Source organism: Episyrphus balteatus, chromosome 1, assembly GCF_945859705.1.
Source record: "Episyrphus balteatus chromosome 1, idEpiBalt1.1, whole genome shotgun sequence".
Classification (NCBI taxonomy): Eukaryota; Metazoa; Arthropoda; class Insecta; order Diptera; family Syrphidae; genus Episyrphus; species Episyrphus balteatus.
The window spans coordinates 68234718-68254558 of NC_079134.1; the positions used below are offsets into that span (position 1 = coordinate 68234718).

The 19841-nt window shown below is 36.7% G+C and overlaps 1 protein-coding gene across 3 annotated transcripts in view; it reads left to right on the forward strand.

Moving 5' to 3' along the window:
• The window catches only part of LOC129907621 (stress-activated protein kinase JNK), a 232609-nt gene that overhangs the window by 98247 nt on the left and 114521 nt on the right, over positions 1–19841 (forward strand). Inside the window, exon 1 of one of the 3 annotated variants that reach the window (XM_055983925.1) lies at positions 15584–15837. The exons of the other annotated variants lie outside the window; for them this stretch is intronic. The gene's annotated coding sequence lies outside the window, so the exon portion shown is untranslated. Of the gene's footprint in view, positions 1–15583; positions 15838–19841 lie in introns of those variants that run through there. 3 annotated transcript variants of the gene reach the window in all.

Below are 19841 nucleotides of genomic sequence, written 5' to 3' on the forward strand. Positions count from 1 at the left end.
AAAACACCCTTTCACATAAAAAAATTTATAGACTTACATTGTTCGTAATTTCCATGGGAAAGAGAACATATTTAATGAATTTTGTAAGGGTACCATTTATACCATTGATTTTATCGGACTTATCGCGGATTTTTCCCTATTTCCCAAAAAAACACCCTTTAACCTGGAATATTTGTATAGACTGTTCGGGTTCTTGGTTTCTGTTATAAATGAAACATTTTTACCAAATTTCATTGGTGTAACAATTTTTTCCTAGTTTTTGTGTTCCGAATTTCATCATTTCTTATAAAAAACACCCTTTCACTCAAGATAATGTTGTACACTTTTTAGATTCTTAATTCTTATACCAACCAAAACATTTACACCAAGTTTTAAAAATTAATAAAATTTAAGTCAGCTGTTATGATACCTTCCTCACACACAACTCAAAAAACCCATAAAAAAAACCCTTTCACCAAAAATAATCTTAAGAACTTTATGAATTCTTTGTCTCTGCTTTATCTAAAACCTTCATCCCGAATTTCATCAGTGTAGCATGTTTTTCCCATGGTTTTCGGTTATATTTTACCTGTTGAAGTCAAAAAACAAGCACCGTTGTTTTCAATCGGCTATAACTTTTTTAGAGCAATCGTATTGACTTTATTTTGTCATTAGATTCAGCATCAAAAAATACCTTGAAAACATGTGTCATATGATGACATTCGACAAACAATTTTTTTGAGTATATTTTTGACCTTCACCCCCTCCCTCTTGTCCGCGAAAAAACACTCTTTCACCTCATTTTTGTATAGACTTTTTTATCCTTGGTTCTTATCCCAAAAACAATATTTTTGCCGATTGGTTCCTATTCATAGTCTTAACAGTAGGTATCTATCTTCCTACGATATTTTTTTATTCCTCTCTCTCACCGAATTGAAAAAAAACCTAAACCATAAACAAACACCCCATATTCAAAAAAAAATACTTGCAATAATCCACAATAAAAAAAAAACAACAGCAGGTAGGTATATCCCTTTCTATATGTATAATGTTATATGTATATAATTTTGTTCATACAAAGAAAGCAAGAATAAAGATCTTGGCACATATTTTTCTCTCCCTTGCTCTATACCTAAATACACAATAGACACCACACCATACGTCTTCGAATGATTTTTTTCAAAACCACACGCCCCAAAATCATAAAAAATTATTTGCAATAACCCAAACAGAAAGGAAAACAATGCAAAAAAAATAGTACCTATTTCCCTGTTCTTGCAAAAAAAAAAAAAAACAAGAATAAACATCTTGGCAAATTTTTTTTCTCTCCCTCGCTCTATATAGGTATTAGGCCAGTCATTATGTCGGAAAATACGGCTTAGAAATGCAAAATGACCGAGAAAGCTAAATTTTGGACATGTTGTAGGGGATGCTTAAAAAAGCTTAACTTGAAGTTTTCGACCAAGATTTCCTATGAGCTTTTTCCGCAATAACTTTTTTGACAATAACTCGGCTATCCTTCGAGATACGAAAATTTTACAAGTAGCTTTTTTGTTGCTTTTACCATGTTCTACAAATCATGCATACACAATTTTTGCGTATCATGAACCGTTTTCGAGATATCGATAAAAAAGTCAAAAATTTACGATATGCGCAAAAAATGTGTATGCATGAATTGTAGAACATGGTAAAAGCTACAAAAAAGCTCCTTGTAAAATTTTCGTATGTCAAAGGATAGCCGAGTTATTGTCAAAAAAGTTATTGCGGAAAAAGCTCATTTAGCTTTCTCGGTCATTTTGCATTTCCAAATGTATATAATGACTGGACTATATACACAATTCACCACACGTCTTTCCTTCCAATGAAAACCACCTAGACCACACACCCTAAAGTCATAAAAAAAAGCATTATGTCGTTAGGTACATAATCACAACCTATATAGAAGACCAAAAAAAAAAAACTCGTATGTCCCTTCCTACTTCTCAGTCCCTTCATAAAAAAAAACACAAAAATATTGCAAAAGCCAAACACCAAACAAAAGGTATCATACCATCAATCAACGAAAAATCTGTGTAAAAAAAACCTAAGCCTCAAAAATAAAAAAAAAATAAAGAAAAACAACCACCAACAAGAGCCTTTTCTTGAAAGTCTCCTCCTCTTTTTTAGCTGCGCAGTGCACACAATACTTAAACCTTGAACTATATAATACCTGCCAAACTAATAAAAAAAAAGTAAGTCGTTGCCGCGTGCCGCCAACGCTTCAACTAATCTCTCAAATTTCAAACCAACCAATCACTCCCATCTCAAAATTTTTCTTCTTTTTCCCACTCCATAATATGCAAAACTAAAAAGAACTCCATATGATGTCATAAACACTACACCTACGGCTGCGTTACTTACTTTACCTATATGCATCGTTTATTAAATAGTTTCACAAATCACTAATTTCATTGGCCAATAAAAATTTTCAAAAACAGCAAAAAAACAAGAGAAACAAAAAATGAACAAAAACGGGCGGCCCTTTCTAAGAATGAACTTTGTTATTTTAACAGATTCTGTTGGGATGAAATGTGTGGTATAAAATGTAGTGGTATGAAATGTTTTGGTATGAAATGTAGCCGACCTGATTTGTATGCATATCAAAAATAGTATATACTTGAAAATGCTCTAGTAAAAGCATTTACTATTTTTTAATTAGTCATTTTTGATTAGAACAAAACTCTGGCTAAAAGGAAGTTTGAGCTGAAGGCAGTCGTCTTTATGCTCAAGCTTCCAATATTTTCACCGTTTCTTTTGAACTTTTAACAAATTGTTTTGATGCACACACACACTGTTTACCAATAATAAGAAATCAAGTGCTTTAGTTCTGTGAATGTAGCATGTATTTTCTTTTTCAAACTATGAAATATTTGTTAAGCTCCTTTCTCCTAAGCACCTTGAAATAATTGTTTCTTTTATATTTTTTATATTTTTTCTTCTTCGAAAGTTTTTCGGAATATGGTTATGTGTGCCCTACAGATATTAAAAAAGTCATCTGATGGAGCATACAAATTTCCAAAATCAGAATTTTGTTTGAATTTTAGTTTTTTGCGAAAATAAACATTTCTCTGCCACAAGTCAAAACTTCGTCTTCCTTTCTGAACTTAAGTTCACATTCCTAGCAGTTTAATTTTTGTATTGTCTTAAATGCCACATATCTAACAAAATATCTCATTGCTGCCAACTCTGTGGAGACATACTTACTTACTTACTTAGGGTGACCAGCGCCGTAAGGCGGCTACAATCCGCTGTGGATTTGGGCCTCAACCAACAAGCTTCTCCAGCCAGCTCATATCCTTAGCTCGCTGCTTCCAGTTTCGCACGCCAAGTTGATTGAGGTCCCCTTCCACTTTGTTGCGCCACCTCAGACGAGGTCTTCCTCTACTGCGCCGTCCCTCTGGGTTGGAGTCGAAAACTTTCCGGGCCGGAGCATTGTTGTCCATGCGCTCAACGTGACCTAGCCATCTCAGGCGCTGCACTTCAACTCTTTTGGCTAGGTTAGTGTCCTCGTACAACCCGTAAAGTTCGTTGTTATATCTTCTTCTCCAATCACCATTAATACATACGGGACCAAAAATCGCACGAAGAACTTTTCTCTCGAAGCAATACAAGATGTTTTTATTCGCCTTTGTTAAAGTCCATGCTTCTGCACCATATAGCAGGACTGGGATGATAAGGGTTTTATACAGGGACACCTTAGTTGCTCTAGAGACGGCTTTGCTGGTCACTATCCTTCTCAAACCAAAGTAGCAGCGGTTGGCAAGAGTAATTCTCCGTTTGATTTCAGCGCTGATGTTGTTGTCTGTGTTTATAGCGGAGCCCAGGGGGCCTATTACATAATACGAAACCAACGGCAAAACAACGATAGCCACGACAAACGATAGTCGCGACAAATAGCGACTACATAAAACGATAATGAATTAATTCTTTTTTCAAGCGCAACTTACTTCACTCCTAATTGTGACTGTCAAAATTGGCTTTAAAACAAACAAAACAAATGTAAAATTAAATTTCTAATCTTTGGTAAAACTGTTTTTTTTTTTCTGATTGTATTTTGTAGTATTTCCACACCATAAATAACATAAAAAAGATAATTTTTCTTATGTTTAAAAGAACATACGCGATACGCTTTTCCAGCCATCGATGTTTTTTTTTTTCCGTAGGTCCACTTGCATTGAGAGTGTCTGCCAAATCCAAAGTATTTTGGTTTTAGTCTTGGCTTGGGTGTTGGGCAAATAATTCTTAGCAAGGCCGGGATTTCCATACATTTGATAACAACATCCATTTGTTGGCGGCCTATTTAATGTATAAAATATTTGATTATTTTCATTCTTCATTTCACATATTCACATTTTTTAGCCGAACAGGACTATCACTGGCAGACACGAAATATTTTTTAAACGACGAATCAAAAAATGTATTTATTTACATTTTCTCTTCCAATTAGTTTTTTATTTTAATTATTTCAAGAGGAATATCACTAGTAGACAAAATATTTTCCACAACAAAACCAAAACGAAAGCCAAACGACAGCAAAATGTCAGTCGTATTGAAAAAACGAGTATTGTTCAGCCTTAAACGATTATCGTTTTACGCAGTCGCGTGTCATCGTTTTTATACGATAATCGTTTTACGGAGTCGCTTTTCAACGATAACGAGCCGATTTAAACGATAATCGTTTTACGTAATAGGCCCCCAGGTAGACGAAGTCCTTTACTACCTCGAAGTTATGGCTGTCGATAGTGACGTTTTGTCCAATGCGTCGATGTTGAGTGTCTTTTTTGACGACAGCATATACTTGGTTTTGCCCTCATTGACCTTTAAACCCATTTTTGCCGCTACCGCTTCGATGCTTACAAAAGCGCCATTGACATCACGCTGAGTTCTTCCGATTATGTCAATATCGTCGGCATATGCAAGCAGCTGAACGGACCTTTTTGAAAGATGGTGCCTCTGGTGTTGACGTTTGATTTCTGTATAATTCTTTCAAGAACGATGTTAAAAAAGTCGCATGACAGTGCGTCGCCTTGTCTAAAACCTTTTTCGACATCAAATGCTCCGGTTAGGTCTTTACCGACTCTGACGGAGCAGCGTGCATTCTCCATCGTCATCCTGCACAGCCGGACGAGCTTTGCAGGGATGCCAAAACTAGACATAGCTCTATACAATTCATCTCTGTTAGATACTGTCATACGCGGCTTTAAAATCGATGAACAGGTGGTGGGTATCGATTTGTTGTTCCTGGGTTTTTCCCAAGATCTGCCGTAATGTGAATATTTGATCGATGGTGGACTTTCCTGGTCTAAAGCCACACTGATAAGGACCTATCAGATTGTTGACGAACTGCTTCAGACGCTCACATAGTACGGCAGAGAGGATCTTATATGCGATGTTAAGGAGGCTGATTCCTCTGTAGTTGTTGCAGGTTAGACGGTCTCCTTTCTTAAGGATCGGGCATACGATGCTGAGATTCCATTCTGTGGGCATGCTTTCCTCCGACCATATTCGGCAGATGAGCTAGTGCATACTCCTAACCAGGTCATCTCCTGCTGCTTTAAATAGTTCGGCAGCAAGGCCGTCAGCTGAGGCGGCTTCGTTTGACTTAAGCTTGGATATGACTTCCTTTACTTATTCCAGGTCGGGGTACGGAAATGTTGGCCTTCATCGTCGATATTGAATGATGCAATCTGTCTTTGGGCGGGGTTGGCTTCGTCATCGCCATTGTAGAGATTGCAGAAGTGATCTTTCCATATTCTCAGCATCGCTTGCGTCTCGACTACGATGTTTCCCTGTTGGTCTTTGCAGGCTTCAGTTCTAGGTTTATACCCCTGAGATGTTCTATTTACCTTCTGGTAATACTTACGAACTTCATTCCTGTTATAGCATCCCTCTATTTCCACGATCGCTTCTTTCTCGTGTTGCTTCTTTTTTATCCTGAGAAGCTGATGTTCCTCTGTTCTTTTCCGCTTGTAGAGCTCATTGGCAGTTCTGGTCCTTCTGTGCAGCGCCGCTTTGTATGCTTTCTGTTTAGCTGCATGTGCTTGCCGGCATTCATCATCAAACCAGGGGTTTCGTTGTGGTGGCCTTGTGAAACCCAGCACTTCAGAGGCGGCATCTCTAATGGCTTCTTGGCAGTGCGGCCACTGGTTATCTATACTTGCTGCTGGCGGCGTAGGACTTCTTAAAAGGTTATTCGAGACGCGATCGGAATAGGACCTGGCAATCTCTTGCGATTGTAGTCGTCCAACGTTAAACTTCCTCACAGTATTTCCTTGTGTTGGCGATGGTTTGGAAATCCGCACCCGTACATTGGCTACAACCAGGTAGTGGTCAGAGTCAATGTTGGCTCCTCGGAACGTTCGGACGTCCATAATACTGGAGGAATGTCTAGCGTCGATCGCAATATGGTCAATCCTGGTTGACGGTTGATTGATCTGGAGATTTCCATCTCCCTTTATGAATCTTGAGATGCGGGAAACGCGTACTTGCTATGACAACATTTTGCCCCGCAGCAAAGCCGACTAGCTTGAATCCGTTATCGAATGTGTTGTCTAGCAGGCTATGCTTTCCGACTGTGCTTTCAAAGATATCTTCTCTTCCTAGTTTTGCATTAAAATCTCCCAGGACAATTTTAATGTCGTAGCTTGGGATTTGCTCGTAGGTTTTTTCGAGGAGCTCGTAGAAATTGTCTTTGGTGGTATCGTCTTTCTCTTCCGTGGGTGTGTGTGCACATATCAGGCTTATGTTGGTGAATTTAGCCTTTATGCGGATCGTGGTGAGGCGCTCGTTGACGCAGTTAAAACTCAGGACGTTCTACCTGAGTCTGCCTACGATGAAAAATCCACATCCAAATGTGCCCTGTTGCCGGTTGCAGTCGCCGTAGTAGATGTCATGGGTCTTCAATTTTCTCTTGCCCGGCCCTTGCCATCTTATTTCTTGGATGGCAGTTATATCTGCATTATAGCAGTCGAGGGCCTCCGCTAATTGTTCGGCTGCACGTGGTCTGTTAAGGGACCTAACATTCCACGTGCAGATCCGAAATTCATTGTCCTTATTTCGTTTGCTAGGGTCGTCATCAGTAAATCCGTCCGTATCCGAGGCTTGTCGTCGTTCCAAAACTACATCCTACTTCTGGTCGGGCAGTTACCCCGACGGCAGAAGCCCCCAACCTGGAGGACCAGGCCCTTTGATGACTCCAAGGACGAGAGGTTGGCTAAGCCGCTCCTTATAGACCTGTGCTCTGAATATGTCTGAGTAGCTCGTATAAGGTGTTCACCAAGTAGTTCGGCCTTACTGGAACTGGTGACGCTACCGTTGATTCTTAAAATGAATTCTTCCGCTACCGTCATTTGTTGGAAGTGCCTTGGTGGGAACACTCCTTCGTTGGGGGGGTAATTAGCAGCAACAGCCTACTCCGCTTCGACCTTTCGACCATGGGAGGCCCTTCTGCAAAAACCAAGTTTCGCGATCGCATAGCTCTAAGCTTCATAGTAGTAGTCACCGTAAGCCCATCTGTCACGACAAGGCTTTAAATAAAAATGAATATTCAAGTTATTTATTCTCAATTGACAAGTTTACTTTTGTCTCTGACTTTTTTGTTTAAACACATTTAAAGAGTAGGTATAGTTTGTTTAATTTGAACAATATTTTTTCAAAAACTTTTTCAACTAGGTACCTACATTAATGTCGTTTTTGATCGTTTGAATCGCTTCCACCCAATTCTGAAATTTAATACCCGCATTGGTGAAAAATCAAATAATTTTTTTTTGTTTTTTTACTAGGAGAATAAAAAACTTGCAGGCTTCTGAATGATTCCGGACGCTTCCGGACGGCCAATCAAAAACAACATACCTTTATAAGTATTAGGTTTTTCGTTGTGAGCTCTAAGGCACTCTGGGTCGCTCCGAATTCGTTGTCAAGCGTTTTTTTTAGCTCCTTTTTCAACCAGAGTTATTTCCTCTGTGTTCGATGTTCGCTCTGTACGCACCCTGAACAACTCTGGGTATTTTGTCAGAGCGGAGGAATTCAGAGTAGTTATCAAAATGAAATCAGCTGTTTAAGAAAAAAAAAATTGTTTGGTGTGCGAAAAGTGATTTGTCATTTGTGGATACAAAATATGTGTGGTAGATATGAGATTTTTCACGAAATTCATTAAATAAGAAACTTAAAAAGAGTAAAAAATGTCAAAACATAAATCGGCTGATGAAACTAATTGGGACTTTTCACGAGTCGATTTAAGCCGCACGATATGTCGGTCGACTAAGATTTTTCTATGGGGATTGTCACTTTAGTCGCCTGTGACTTACGTTCACACGAGTCAAAAAGCTTCGCCGCACGGCAAAAATCGACTCGTGAAAAGTCCCCATAAAGTTCTGAGGTGTTCGATGTAAAATGAAAAGTCCATTTTAAGATATTGGGCCACTTAATATTTCACCTACACCCACCGAAATAATTATAAAGGCAGTCGATTTCTTTCGCTTTTAAACCATATAAAGGATATTTAATTTTTACTCCTTGCACGAATAAGATGACAAGTACTAACTGGATTGTTTGCCACCCCTTATTTTTTTTTAATTCGTTAAACTTAATTTTAAAAATTATTTTTTAACCCTGGAAGGTTATGCTTATTTAACGCACACTAAAGTTATCCTTCGTCGAATCGACGAAGCCCATCTTAAAACCTACGCTCTACTCAAACTATGGTGGATTTGATTTTGAAATTTCGCATTAAAACCTTTCAACATATTTTCTAAACAAAAACTTACATTTTTTACAGATATCATAATGTTTTCCTCACTTAAAATTAAAATTATTTACTGATGTTTTTAGGGAAATTTCAAAATTTGAAAAATGTGTTCGTCGATTCGACGAAGCATAACCATCTAGGGTTAAATTTCTGGTGCGAAATAATTATAAAGGCACAGCTGATTTTCACATTAAAAGTGTGGTTTAGCGAGATCAAATGTAGCCAAAAGTAAGCAAAACAGTTGGAAAATGAATTTAACCCATTATGAACATTTTATAAGTAAAATTGTTCGGTTATTTTTAAATAAGGCGTGAAAAAACCTTGACGCAGGCAGAAATGGGCAAAATTAAGGCTTACCCTTAAAATTGATTGTCCAACCGCGAAAAATCTGGAGGAGTAGAAAGGTCCGATTGTGTAATTGATAATTTAATTTACAAAGATGACAAGTATGGTTAGCTAAAACGATCAGGACGGAAGCCTTTGTTCGAGAGAGCCAAAAGTGACAAAAAATGAAGTCATTTTCGTGAGAATTTGACAGCAAAGGAAGTTTTCGAGTTCACCAATGAGAAAAAGTTTAATTTGGATAGCCTAGATGGTGTACACATCAGTTTTTCCATTTTTCATCCCAGAATCTATACTTTTCACCGAGGCGAAGGCGGGAAAGTTTATGCCTTGATAAGAGTACGGATTTTCCACATTTTCTTTCGTAGGAATGGCTTAAGTCCGACTTAATTATTTGCTGCACTTGTCGTACTTCCACTACCAAGTTTATTTTCTCGAAAACTTCCTTTGCTGTCAAATTCTCACGAAAATGACTTCATTTTTTGTCACTTTTGGCTCTCTCTCGACCAAAGGCTTCCGTCCTGATCGTTTTAGGTAACCATACTTGTCATCTTTGTAAATTAAATTATCAATTACACAATCGGACCTTTCTACTCCTCCAGATTTTTCGCGGTTGGACAATCAATTTTAAGGGTAAGCCTTAATTTTGCCCATTTCTGCCTGCGTCAAGGTTTTTTCACGCCTTATTTAAAAATAACCGGACAATTTTACTTATAAAATGTTCATAATGGGTTAAATTCATTTTCCAACTGTTTTGCTTACTTTTGGTTACATTTGATCTCGCTAAACCACACTTTTAATGTGAAAATCAGCTGTGCCTTTATAATTATTTCGCACCAGAAATTCAAAAAATAATTTTTAAAATTAAGTTTAACGAATTAAATAAAAATAAGGGGTGGCAAACAATCCAGTTAGTACTTGTCATCTTATTCGTGCAAGGAGTAAAAATTAAATATCCTTTATATGGTTTAAAAGCGAAAAAAATCGACTCCCTTTATAATTATGTGGGTGTATGAGGATGTACATGAGCCATCTAATATTCACAAACTTCACAAAATTTCATTTAAATTGCTTTCTGTGCATCGTTATAAACATCCTCATAGGTGAAATATTAAGTGGCCCAATATCTTAAAATGAGGGTTACATATTGTACTAACAATCCTATTAATTTGATCCTTTTATCACAAACTGTACAATTATTATTCATACTTTTACTTTTGCACCTCATTCCTTCAAAACATTAATTTGTATGAAAATTTAATAAAAAATGAAAGCAAGCAATTTAAGTTTTGCATGAAAATTCAATATTTCATGGTAAATTCTTTGATTATTTTTGATTCTCATACGATGCATAAAATATATATGCGGTTAAAAAAAATGCAAAAATTTACCATATGGTGCAATGGTACCATTTCAAAAGTGTTCTTTCTCATTATTTTTTAGATGATTCAAACTCAGTAAAATATGAATTTAAAAGAAAATTTAATTTAAAGGTCAAAAAGTCCCCTTTTTAAGCATTCAGATGGCTTGGGCACCTCAAAATGAAATTATTTAAACATTTTAAGTATAGGGGAGAGTGGGGCTGTTTTGAACACGGGGCACATTTGAACACTGCATATAAAATTTTAGTGTATCAAGCTTTTTTAGAAGTACTTCGATATTTGTACCCGTCAACACGATATCCATAAATGTCAATGACTTTCCATCGTTATCTTGGCTGACTTTCAGATTTATAGGTGGAAGGTGATTTTTATAGTGGTTTTGCATTATTTCAGTTTTTTAGTTGTTAGAGTTTTAAAAAAAATTGGTACGTGATTTCAGAACGCAATACAATTTTTGTTAATGGTTAATGAATTTTATACTAAATCACGGTGAATTTTTTAATGAATATAATGTTAAATATTTATTCAACATTTTATGTCGTTGAAACAGTTGGGGCAGTTTTGAACAAGTATAGTGGGGCACTTTTGAACATGTTCAAAACCGCCCCGAGCAGTTTCTATCAGACATTTTAAGGAGACTTGAATGTGTTTTATTTAATAAATCGTAATGTTCTTATAAAAAAATAATAAAACTAGCATTTGTGTGCAAAATTAAATAAAAAATGTTAATATGTACAATAGACTGGGCCAAAAAAAAAATTTTTTTTTTTTTGAAAGTTACTTCGAAAATCTTGTTCAGGATGATGAAAAAAAATTTGGTGAAAATTTGAGCCGTTAAAAAAAAATTTAAGAGGTCTATCATCGGTGTTTTTTATTTTTATACATGATATGATGTTTTACAACAGAACTGCTAGACTATCAAAGTAAAAAAAAATTCTGTTCATTTTTTCTTATATAAAATTAAATTTCCTACAAAAAAGATCTAATTGAAAATTTTCGTCAGACGAGCCGTATTCGAGTAATTAAGCTTTTTAAATCGAAGTGTTTTTTCAATTTGACTGTTTCACTTAGGAATTTTGTGATGAGCAAATAAGTGAATAGAAAAATAAAACCACGACAGATTCTTATAGGAAATTTAATTCTCTACAAATAAGGTCTTATAGTAATTTTCCCTAAATTGAGTTCTAAAGAAGTTATTAACGATTTAAATCGAGAAAAAAATTAAAAAATCAATTTTCAATTTCAAAATTTTCTAATTCACTGAAAATTCAATATTTTCAAATTAGCAAGATGTTTTCTTGTAGGGACTTAAACGTTCTATAAAAAGTTCCTTGGCAGCAAATTAATTGCTTTAACCGTTAACCCCCATCTATGGGGGTAAGCCTTGTCGTGGCGGATGGGCTTACGGTGACTACTACTATGAAGCTTAGAGCTATGCGATCGCGAAACTTGTTTTCGCAGAAGGGCCTCCCATGGTCGACAGGTCGAAGCGGAGTAGGCTGTTGCTACTAATTACCCCCCCAACGAAGGAGTGTTCCCACCAAGGCACTTCCAACAAATGACGGTAGCGGAAGAATTCTTTTTTAGAATCAACGGTAGCGTCACCAGTTCCAGTAAGGCCGAACTACTTGGTGAACACCTTATATGAGCTACTCAGACATATTCAGAGCACAGGTCTATAAGGAGCGGCTTAGCCAACCTCTCGTCCTTGGAGTCATCAAAGGGCCTGGCCCTCCAGGTTGGGGGCTTCGTCCGTCGGGGTAACTGCCCGACCAGAAGTAGGATGGAGTTATGGAACGACGACAAGCCTCGGAAACGGACGGATTTACTGATGACGACCCTAGCAAACGAAATAAGGACAACGAATTTCGAATCTGCACGTGGAATGTTAGGTCCCTTAACAGACCTCGTGCAGCCGAACAACTAGCGGAGGCCCTCGACTGCTATAAGGAATGTATAACTGCCATCCAAGAAATAAGATGGCAAGGGCCGGGCAAGAGAAAATTGAAGACCCACGATATCTACTACGGCGACTGCAACCGGCAACAGGGCACATTTGGATGTGGATTTGTCATCGGAGGCAGACTCAGGCAGAACGTCCTGAGTTTTAACTGTGTCAACGAGCGCCTCACCACGATCCGCATAAAGGCTAAATTCACCAACATAAGCCTGATATGTGCTCACGCCCCCACGGAAGAGAAAGACGATACCACCAAAGATAATTTCTACGAGCTCCTCGAAAAAACCTACGAGCAAATCCCAAGCTACGACATTAAAATTGTCCTGGGTGATTTTAATGCAAAGCTAGGAAGAGAAGATATCTTTGGAAGCACAGTCGGAAAGCATAGCCTGCACGACAACACATCCGATAACATCCGATAACGGATTCAGGCTAGTCGACTTTGCTGCGGGGCAAAATGTTGTCATAGCAAGTACGCGTTTCCCGCATCTCAAGATTCATAAAGGGACATGGAAATCTCCAGATCAATCCACCATCAACCAGATTGACCATATTGCGATGGACGCTAGACATTCCTCCAGTATTATGGACGTCCGAACGTTCCGAGGAGCCAACATTGACTCTGACCACTACCTGGTTGTAGCCAATGTACGGATGCGGATTTCCAGACCATCGCCAACACAAGGAAATACTGTGAGGAAGTTTAACGTCGGACGACTACAATCGCAAGAGATTGCCAGGTCCTATTCCGATCGCGTCTCGAATAACCTCTTAAGAAGTCCTACGCCGCCAGCAGCAAGTATAGATAACCAGTGGCAGCACTGCCAAGAAGCCATTAGAGATGCCGCCTCTGAAGTGCTGGGTTTCACAAGGCCACCACAACGAAACCCCTGGTTTGATGATGAATGCCGTCAAGCACATGCAGCTAAACAGAAAGCATACAAAGCGGCGCTGCACAGAAGGACCAGAGCTGCCAATGAGCTCTACAAGCGGAAAAGAACAGAGGAACATCGGCTTCTCAGGAGAAAAAAGAGGCAACACGAGAAAGAAGCGATCGTGGAAATAGAGGGATGCTATAACAGGAATGAAGTTCGTAAGTTTTACCAGAAGGTAAAAAGAACATCTCAGGGGTATAATTATAGAACTGAAGCCTGTAAAGACCAACAGGGAAACATCGTAGTAGAGACGCAAGCGATGCTGAGAATATGGAAAGATCACTTCTGCAATCTCTACAATGGCGATGACGAAGCCAACCCCGCCCAAAGACAGATTGCACCATTCAATATCGACGATGAAGGCCAACATTTCCGTCCCCCCGACCTGGAATAAGTAAAGGAAGTCATATCCAAGCTTAAGTCAAACAAAGCCGCTGGAGCTGACGGCCTTGCTGCCGAACTATTTAAAGCAGCAGGAGATGACCTGGTTAGGAGTATGCACTAGCTCATCTGCCGAATATGGTCGGAGGAAAGCATGCCCACAGAATGGAATCTCAGCATCGTGTGCCCGATCCTTAAGAAAGGAGACCCTCTAACCTGCGCCAACTACAGAGGAATCAGCCTCCTTAACATCGCATATAAGATCCTCTCTGCCGTACTATGTGAACGTCTGAAGCCGTTCGTCAACAACCTGATAGGTCCTTATCAGTGTGACCAGGAACAACAAATCGATACCCACCACCTGTTCATCGATTTTAAAGCCGCGTATAACAGTATATACAGAGATGAATTGAATAGAGCTATGTCTAGTTTTGGCATCCCTGCAAAGCTCGTCCGGCTGTGCAGGATGACGATGGAGAATGCACGCTGCTCCGTCAGAGTCGGTAAAGACCTAACCGAAGCATTTGATGTCGAAAAAGGTTTTAGACAAGGCGACGCACTGTCATGCGATTTTTTTAACATCGTTCTTGAAAGAATTATACAGAACTCAAACGTCAACACCAGAGGCACAATCTTTCAAAAGTCCGTTCAGCTGCTTGCATATGCCGACGATATTGACATAATCGGAAGAACTCAGCGTGATGTCAATGACGCTTTTGTAAGCATTGAAACGGAAGCGGCAAAAATGGGTTTAAGGGTCAATGAGGGCAAACCAAGTATATGCTGTCGTCAAAAAAGGACACAGAACACCGACGCATTGGACAAAACGTCACCATCGACAGCCATAACTCGAGGTAGTAAAGGACTTCGTCTACCTAGGCTCCGCCATAAACACGGACAACAACATCAGCGCTGAAATCAAACGGAGAATTACTCTTGCCAACCGCTGCTACTTTGGTTTGAGAAGGCAATTGACCAGCAAAGCCCTCTCTCGAGCAACTAAGGTGTCCCTATACAAGACCCTAATCATCCCAGTCCTGCTATATGGTGCAGAAGCATGGACTTTAACGAAGGCGGATGAAAACATCTTGGATTGTTTCGAGAGAAAAGTTCTTCGTGCGATTTTTGGTCCCGTGTGTATTGATGGTGATTGGAGAAGAAGGTATAACAACTAGCTTTACGGGTTGTACAAGGACGCTAACTTAGCCAAGAGAGTGAAGGTGCAGTGCCTGAGATGGCTAGGTCACGTTGAGCGCATGGACAACAATGCTCCGGCCCGGAAAGTTTTCGACTCCAACCCAGAGGGACGGCGCAGTAGAGGAAGACCTCGTCTGAGGTGGCGCAACCAAGTGGAAGGGGACCTCAATCAACTTGGCGTGCGCAACTGGAAGCAGCGAGCTAGGGATAGAGCTGGCTGGCGAAGCTTGTTGGTTGAGGCCCAAATCCACAGCGGATTGTAGCCGTGGTTTTATTTTTCTATTCACTTATTTGCTCATCACAAAATTCCAAAGTGAAACAGTCAAATTGAAATTAAAAAGCTTAATTACTCGAATACGGCTCGTCTGACGAAAATTTTCAATAAGATCTTTTTTGTAGGAAATTTAATTTTATATAAGAAAAAATGAACAGAATTTTTTTTTACTTTGATCGTCTAGCAGTTCTGTTGTAAAACATCATATCATGTATAAAAATAAAAAACACCGATGATAGACCTCTTAAATTTTTTTTTAACGGCTCAAATTTTCACCAAATTTTTTTTTCATCATCCTGAACAAGATTTTCGAAGTAACTTTCAAAAAAAAAAATATTTTTTTTTTTTTGCCCAGTCTAATGTACAACATAATTGAAGATTTAAAAAAATGCCTGAATTCTTCAAGTTCTGCTAGACTGTTCTCCATGAGAACTCGATTATATACCGCTTAAGCGTTATAGAAACTAAAGTCAAGCTACCTACACCAATTAATGCTCCTGGTACATGAAGAACATCCGCTTTGTTAACATTTGGATTTAATGTCTAGAAATATATCTATATGTATTGAAAATAAATCAATTTCACTCGGAGAAGCATAAATGGTAGGTATGAATACCATTTTTCTAAGATATATTTTAAATGAATTATTCTTGGTTTTTGTTTTTCTTTTGAACTTATAAATGTGATAAACTGATAACTATAGTTTAAATTTTAATGTTATTTTTTCTGAGTTTTTATTATTTGTTGGTTAATTGAATATGATATAATAATCAATTTGGAGTTTTTGTATGTTCTCTTTAAAAAACTAATAAAAAGTTAAGTATTATTCATTCATTACAACGAAACTAATACTGCTGTTCAAAAGTGCCCCTTCCATGTTCAAAACTGCCCCATACATGGAACACTTTTGAACATGAGAGCCTATATTTTTAAAACATCAAAATTCAATATAAATAATTTGTTTAACTAACCAAATGTTCTTTGAAATCAAAGTTCAATGTAACTGTTCAATGTTAGTAAACTTTACAAATCAAGAAAACGAACATATTTCGTTCAAGCAGTGGCGAAAGCAAAAAGTGTTCAAATGTGCCCCACTCTCCCCTACAGTTTTGCTCGTTTATAAATAGCCCAACTTTTTATGACTATTCCAATTCGAAAATAAAAAACAAAAATAAAATCACTCTACCCTAATACACGTACACTACACAGGAGTAGGAGAAGGATATGAAAAATCAGGCTTTATTCGCTCTAATTGTATTGGAAAGCAAGTCTGTTTTTTTATGTTACGCGGTCTTTTTTCAAATTTGAAATATTTCCTGAATTATTTTATAAGTAAAACTAACATAACTGGAGAGGATTTAAAAAAGGTTTTCCACTGTTGTTAGGCTGTTTTGGTCCACATAAAAAAATGCGAATAAAAACAATTCTAAAACTAAATGACTACCCAAACTACATTATCAATAACCTCTTTAAATCAAGAACAGAAAAAATAAAAACAAACCTAAACAATAACAACAACAATAATACAATAACAAAATCCAACAACAATACAAAAAAGTTTTTCTCGGCACCATATGTGCCCAAGCTCACTGACAACAGAAGCTTACATCAAATTATACAAAAAGAAAATATATCATTTGTGCATAAATCAAATTTCACGTTCAAACCAATATCTACAAACACAAAATCAAAAATACAAAAACAACAACAACATAATGTTTATGAAATTAAATGCAATGGAAAAAAGAATGTAAACTGTGATCTAGTATACATAGTACAAACTAAAAGAAATTTAGCAACGAGATTAGCGGAACACGAAGCTGATATAAGAAAACATAAAGGGCCTTACCAATAATCAAATTTAAAGCTCAGTTAAATATTTAACTGAGCTTTAAATATTTCTCCATACCAATAACCAATTTAATAGTCAGGTTAAGGGTTAACGCCACGTTAATTTTATAGTTGGGAAACTGAACTATAAACGCACGGTTAAATGTAAACGCACGGTTTGCACTGTCATTTGACAGCAAAAAAAAAAAAATATTTGTCAAGTCACGAGTTGTTGAGAAAAATTAATAACATTGGCGGCAATTTATTAAATAAGAAAATGGAAAAATGTATTGTTTATAAATATTTATATTTTTATTAATAAATATTCATTACTTTCAGAAAAGGCTGAAAAAGAAAACTAACCCCCTGAATACAATGGTGTAGCTGTGGCTGTAGCTTGTAGCGCAAGTTCAAGAATTCTCAACTTTATGCTCAGCTGACGCCATTGTTGTTTCCCTCAGTAAAATTTTGGCAGTCCTACAAGCCACAGCTACACCATTGTATTCAGCAAGTTAAAAAGAAATAGAACTGCAAATTTTCATCGTCGTACTTCACGACACGATAGAAGAACTTTTTTTTAAGCACTTTTGGTTTCCTTGCTTGGGCTCCATTTTTTAACTTTTACAACCAAAATAAAAATATATGAAGATATGTAGGTATTTTGTAGTTATGTTTGTGTTCATTATTACATTACATGCATAAAATGTCACTTCAATGATGTCATTTTGACAACAAATGTAATAGATCTGGTAATAGAAGCACAATTAGTTAAACGCGTGTTTATTTTGATTATTAGTATACACCCAATTTAACGCGACGGTAAAATTTAACCCGACGATACTTAAACGTATGTTTAGCGATTCAATATTGGTAAGGCCCAAAGAGACAACAGGGCTTTCACAGCACATAACAACAAGCGGACACACGGTGGACTTCAAAAATGTAACAAAAATAACAAATAAAGAGAACGATGAACACAAAAGAAGACACCGATAGCATTAAACAAAGGACAAAAATAAAAAAATCAAGTCCATTATATGACGAAAAACCGGTGCTTAACATGAAGGGCTCATATTCTACAATAATAAAACACAGTTTTTTACTGTTTAAATTCAAGATTCAAAAAGATTAGTGGTGCTTTTCATGGTGTTTTGATTATTCAAGCTTAGGTTCAAATTGAAGTTTATCATTTTTTTTAAAGCAAAAACAAATGTTCTTGACTTTTTTTTTTGTTAATTATCAAAATGAATATCTGCTGATCAGATTTCAGTTTCAGTTTGTTTTTGTAAAGTGAAATTAGTATTTAAAAAATTTAACCTAAAAAAGTCTGTTTTTTGTGACTCAAAAACTAAATTTATATTAGACTGTAGCAAGCTGTAGCAGAATCTTGTATGCCACTAGGTTCCCTTATACAGGGTGTCCCAAAAGTAATGGATCAAACGAAATATGCTGATAAGCCAACTTAAGGGTTCTCAGAATTTGGTAACTTGTTCATCCCAAATCCTTACGGTTTTCGATTTAATGCAGTTTTTGTGAAATTTCGAAATATCCCGACTTTGTATCAGTATTTTGCTTCCTCCGCTCATAATCGATTTTTGTTTTTTACAATTCTTCCACTAAAACATTGCATAATAATAGGAAATAATTAATTAATCAAAATATTTTTATTTTCATACCCCATTTTGCTGCAAATTAATTAACATTTCCATGTTTTATAAAAACTCAATTTCTTACTTTTATTTCAGAGCAGCATCCCGAAAAAAATTTGTATGGTGTGATACTGGTTTATTATTTTAAAAACTTGCCGTGTTATTCCAGTTTTCAAAAATGTATAAAAATTTCCAAAGTTGAAATTAGAACGATAGATATTACAATTTAAATGCAACAAAACAGGGCTTTTCAGAGAAAAATAACAAAGAAAAATAAACACATATTCTCGACTGTTGTTTGTTTATCTCTTTTTGAATAAAAGTTTCGATTTTTGTTTGTTATTTTCCTCTGAAAAGCCCTGTTTTGTTGCATTTACACTGTAATAACTTTCGTTCTAATTTCAACTTTGGAAATTTTTATACATTTTTGAAAACTGCAATAACACGGCAAGTTTTTAAAATAATAAACCAGTATCACACCCTAGAAATTTTTTTCGGGACGCTGCTCTGAAATAAAAGTAAGAAATTGAGTTTTTATAAAACATGGAACTGTTAATTAATTTGCAGCAAAATGGGGTATGAAAATAAAAATATTTTGATTAATTAATTATTTCCTATTATTAGGCAATGTTTTAGTGGAAGAATTGTAAAAAACAAAAATCAATTATGAGCGGAGGAAGCAAAATACTGATACAAAGTCGGGATTTTTTGAAATTTCAAAAAAACTGCATTAAATCGAAAACCGTAAGGATTTGGGATGAACAAGTTACCAAATTCTGAGAGCCCTTAAGTTGGCCTATCAGCATATTTCGTTTGATCCATTACTTTTGGGACACCCTGTATTTCTACTTTAATCACATGGTCACCTTTTTTGCTCATACGTGCTCATCTTCAAATATTTACATTTTTGTAGACTCATTTTTAGCACTTAAAAACAAGGATTTTTTCGAAAAATAGGCTTAAATTGCAAAATTTTCAAAGATTAAGGTGATTTACGTGTTTGTTTCAAGTAAAACAAAAAACTTGATGTTTCAAATATTTTGTTCCAAAATATCGAGGAATTTAATAGCACTTTTGTCGTTTTTTGGACAATACGACTGTATTTACGACGTTTTATGAAATCGTTA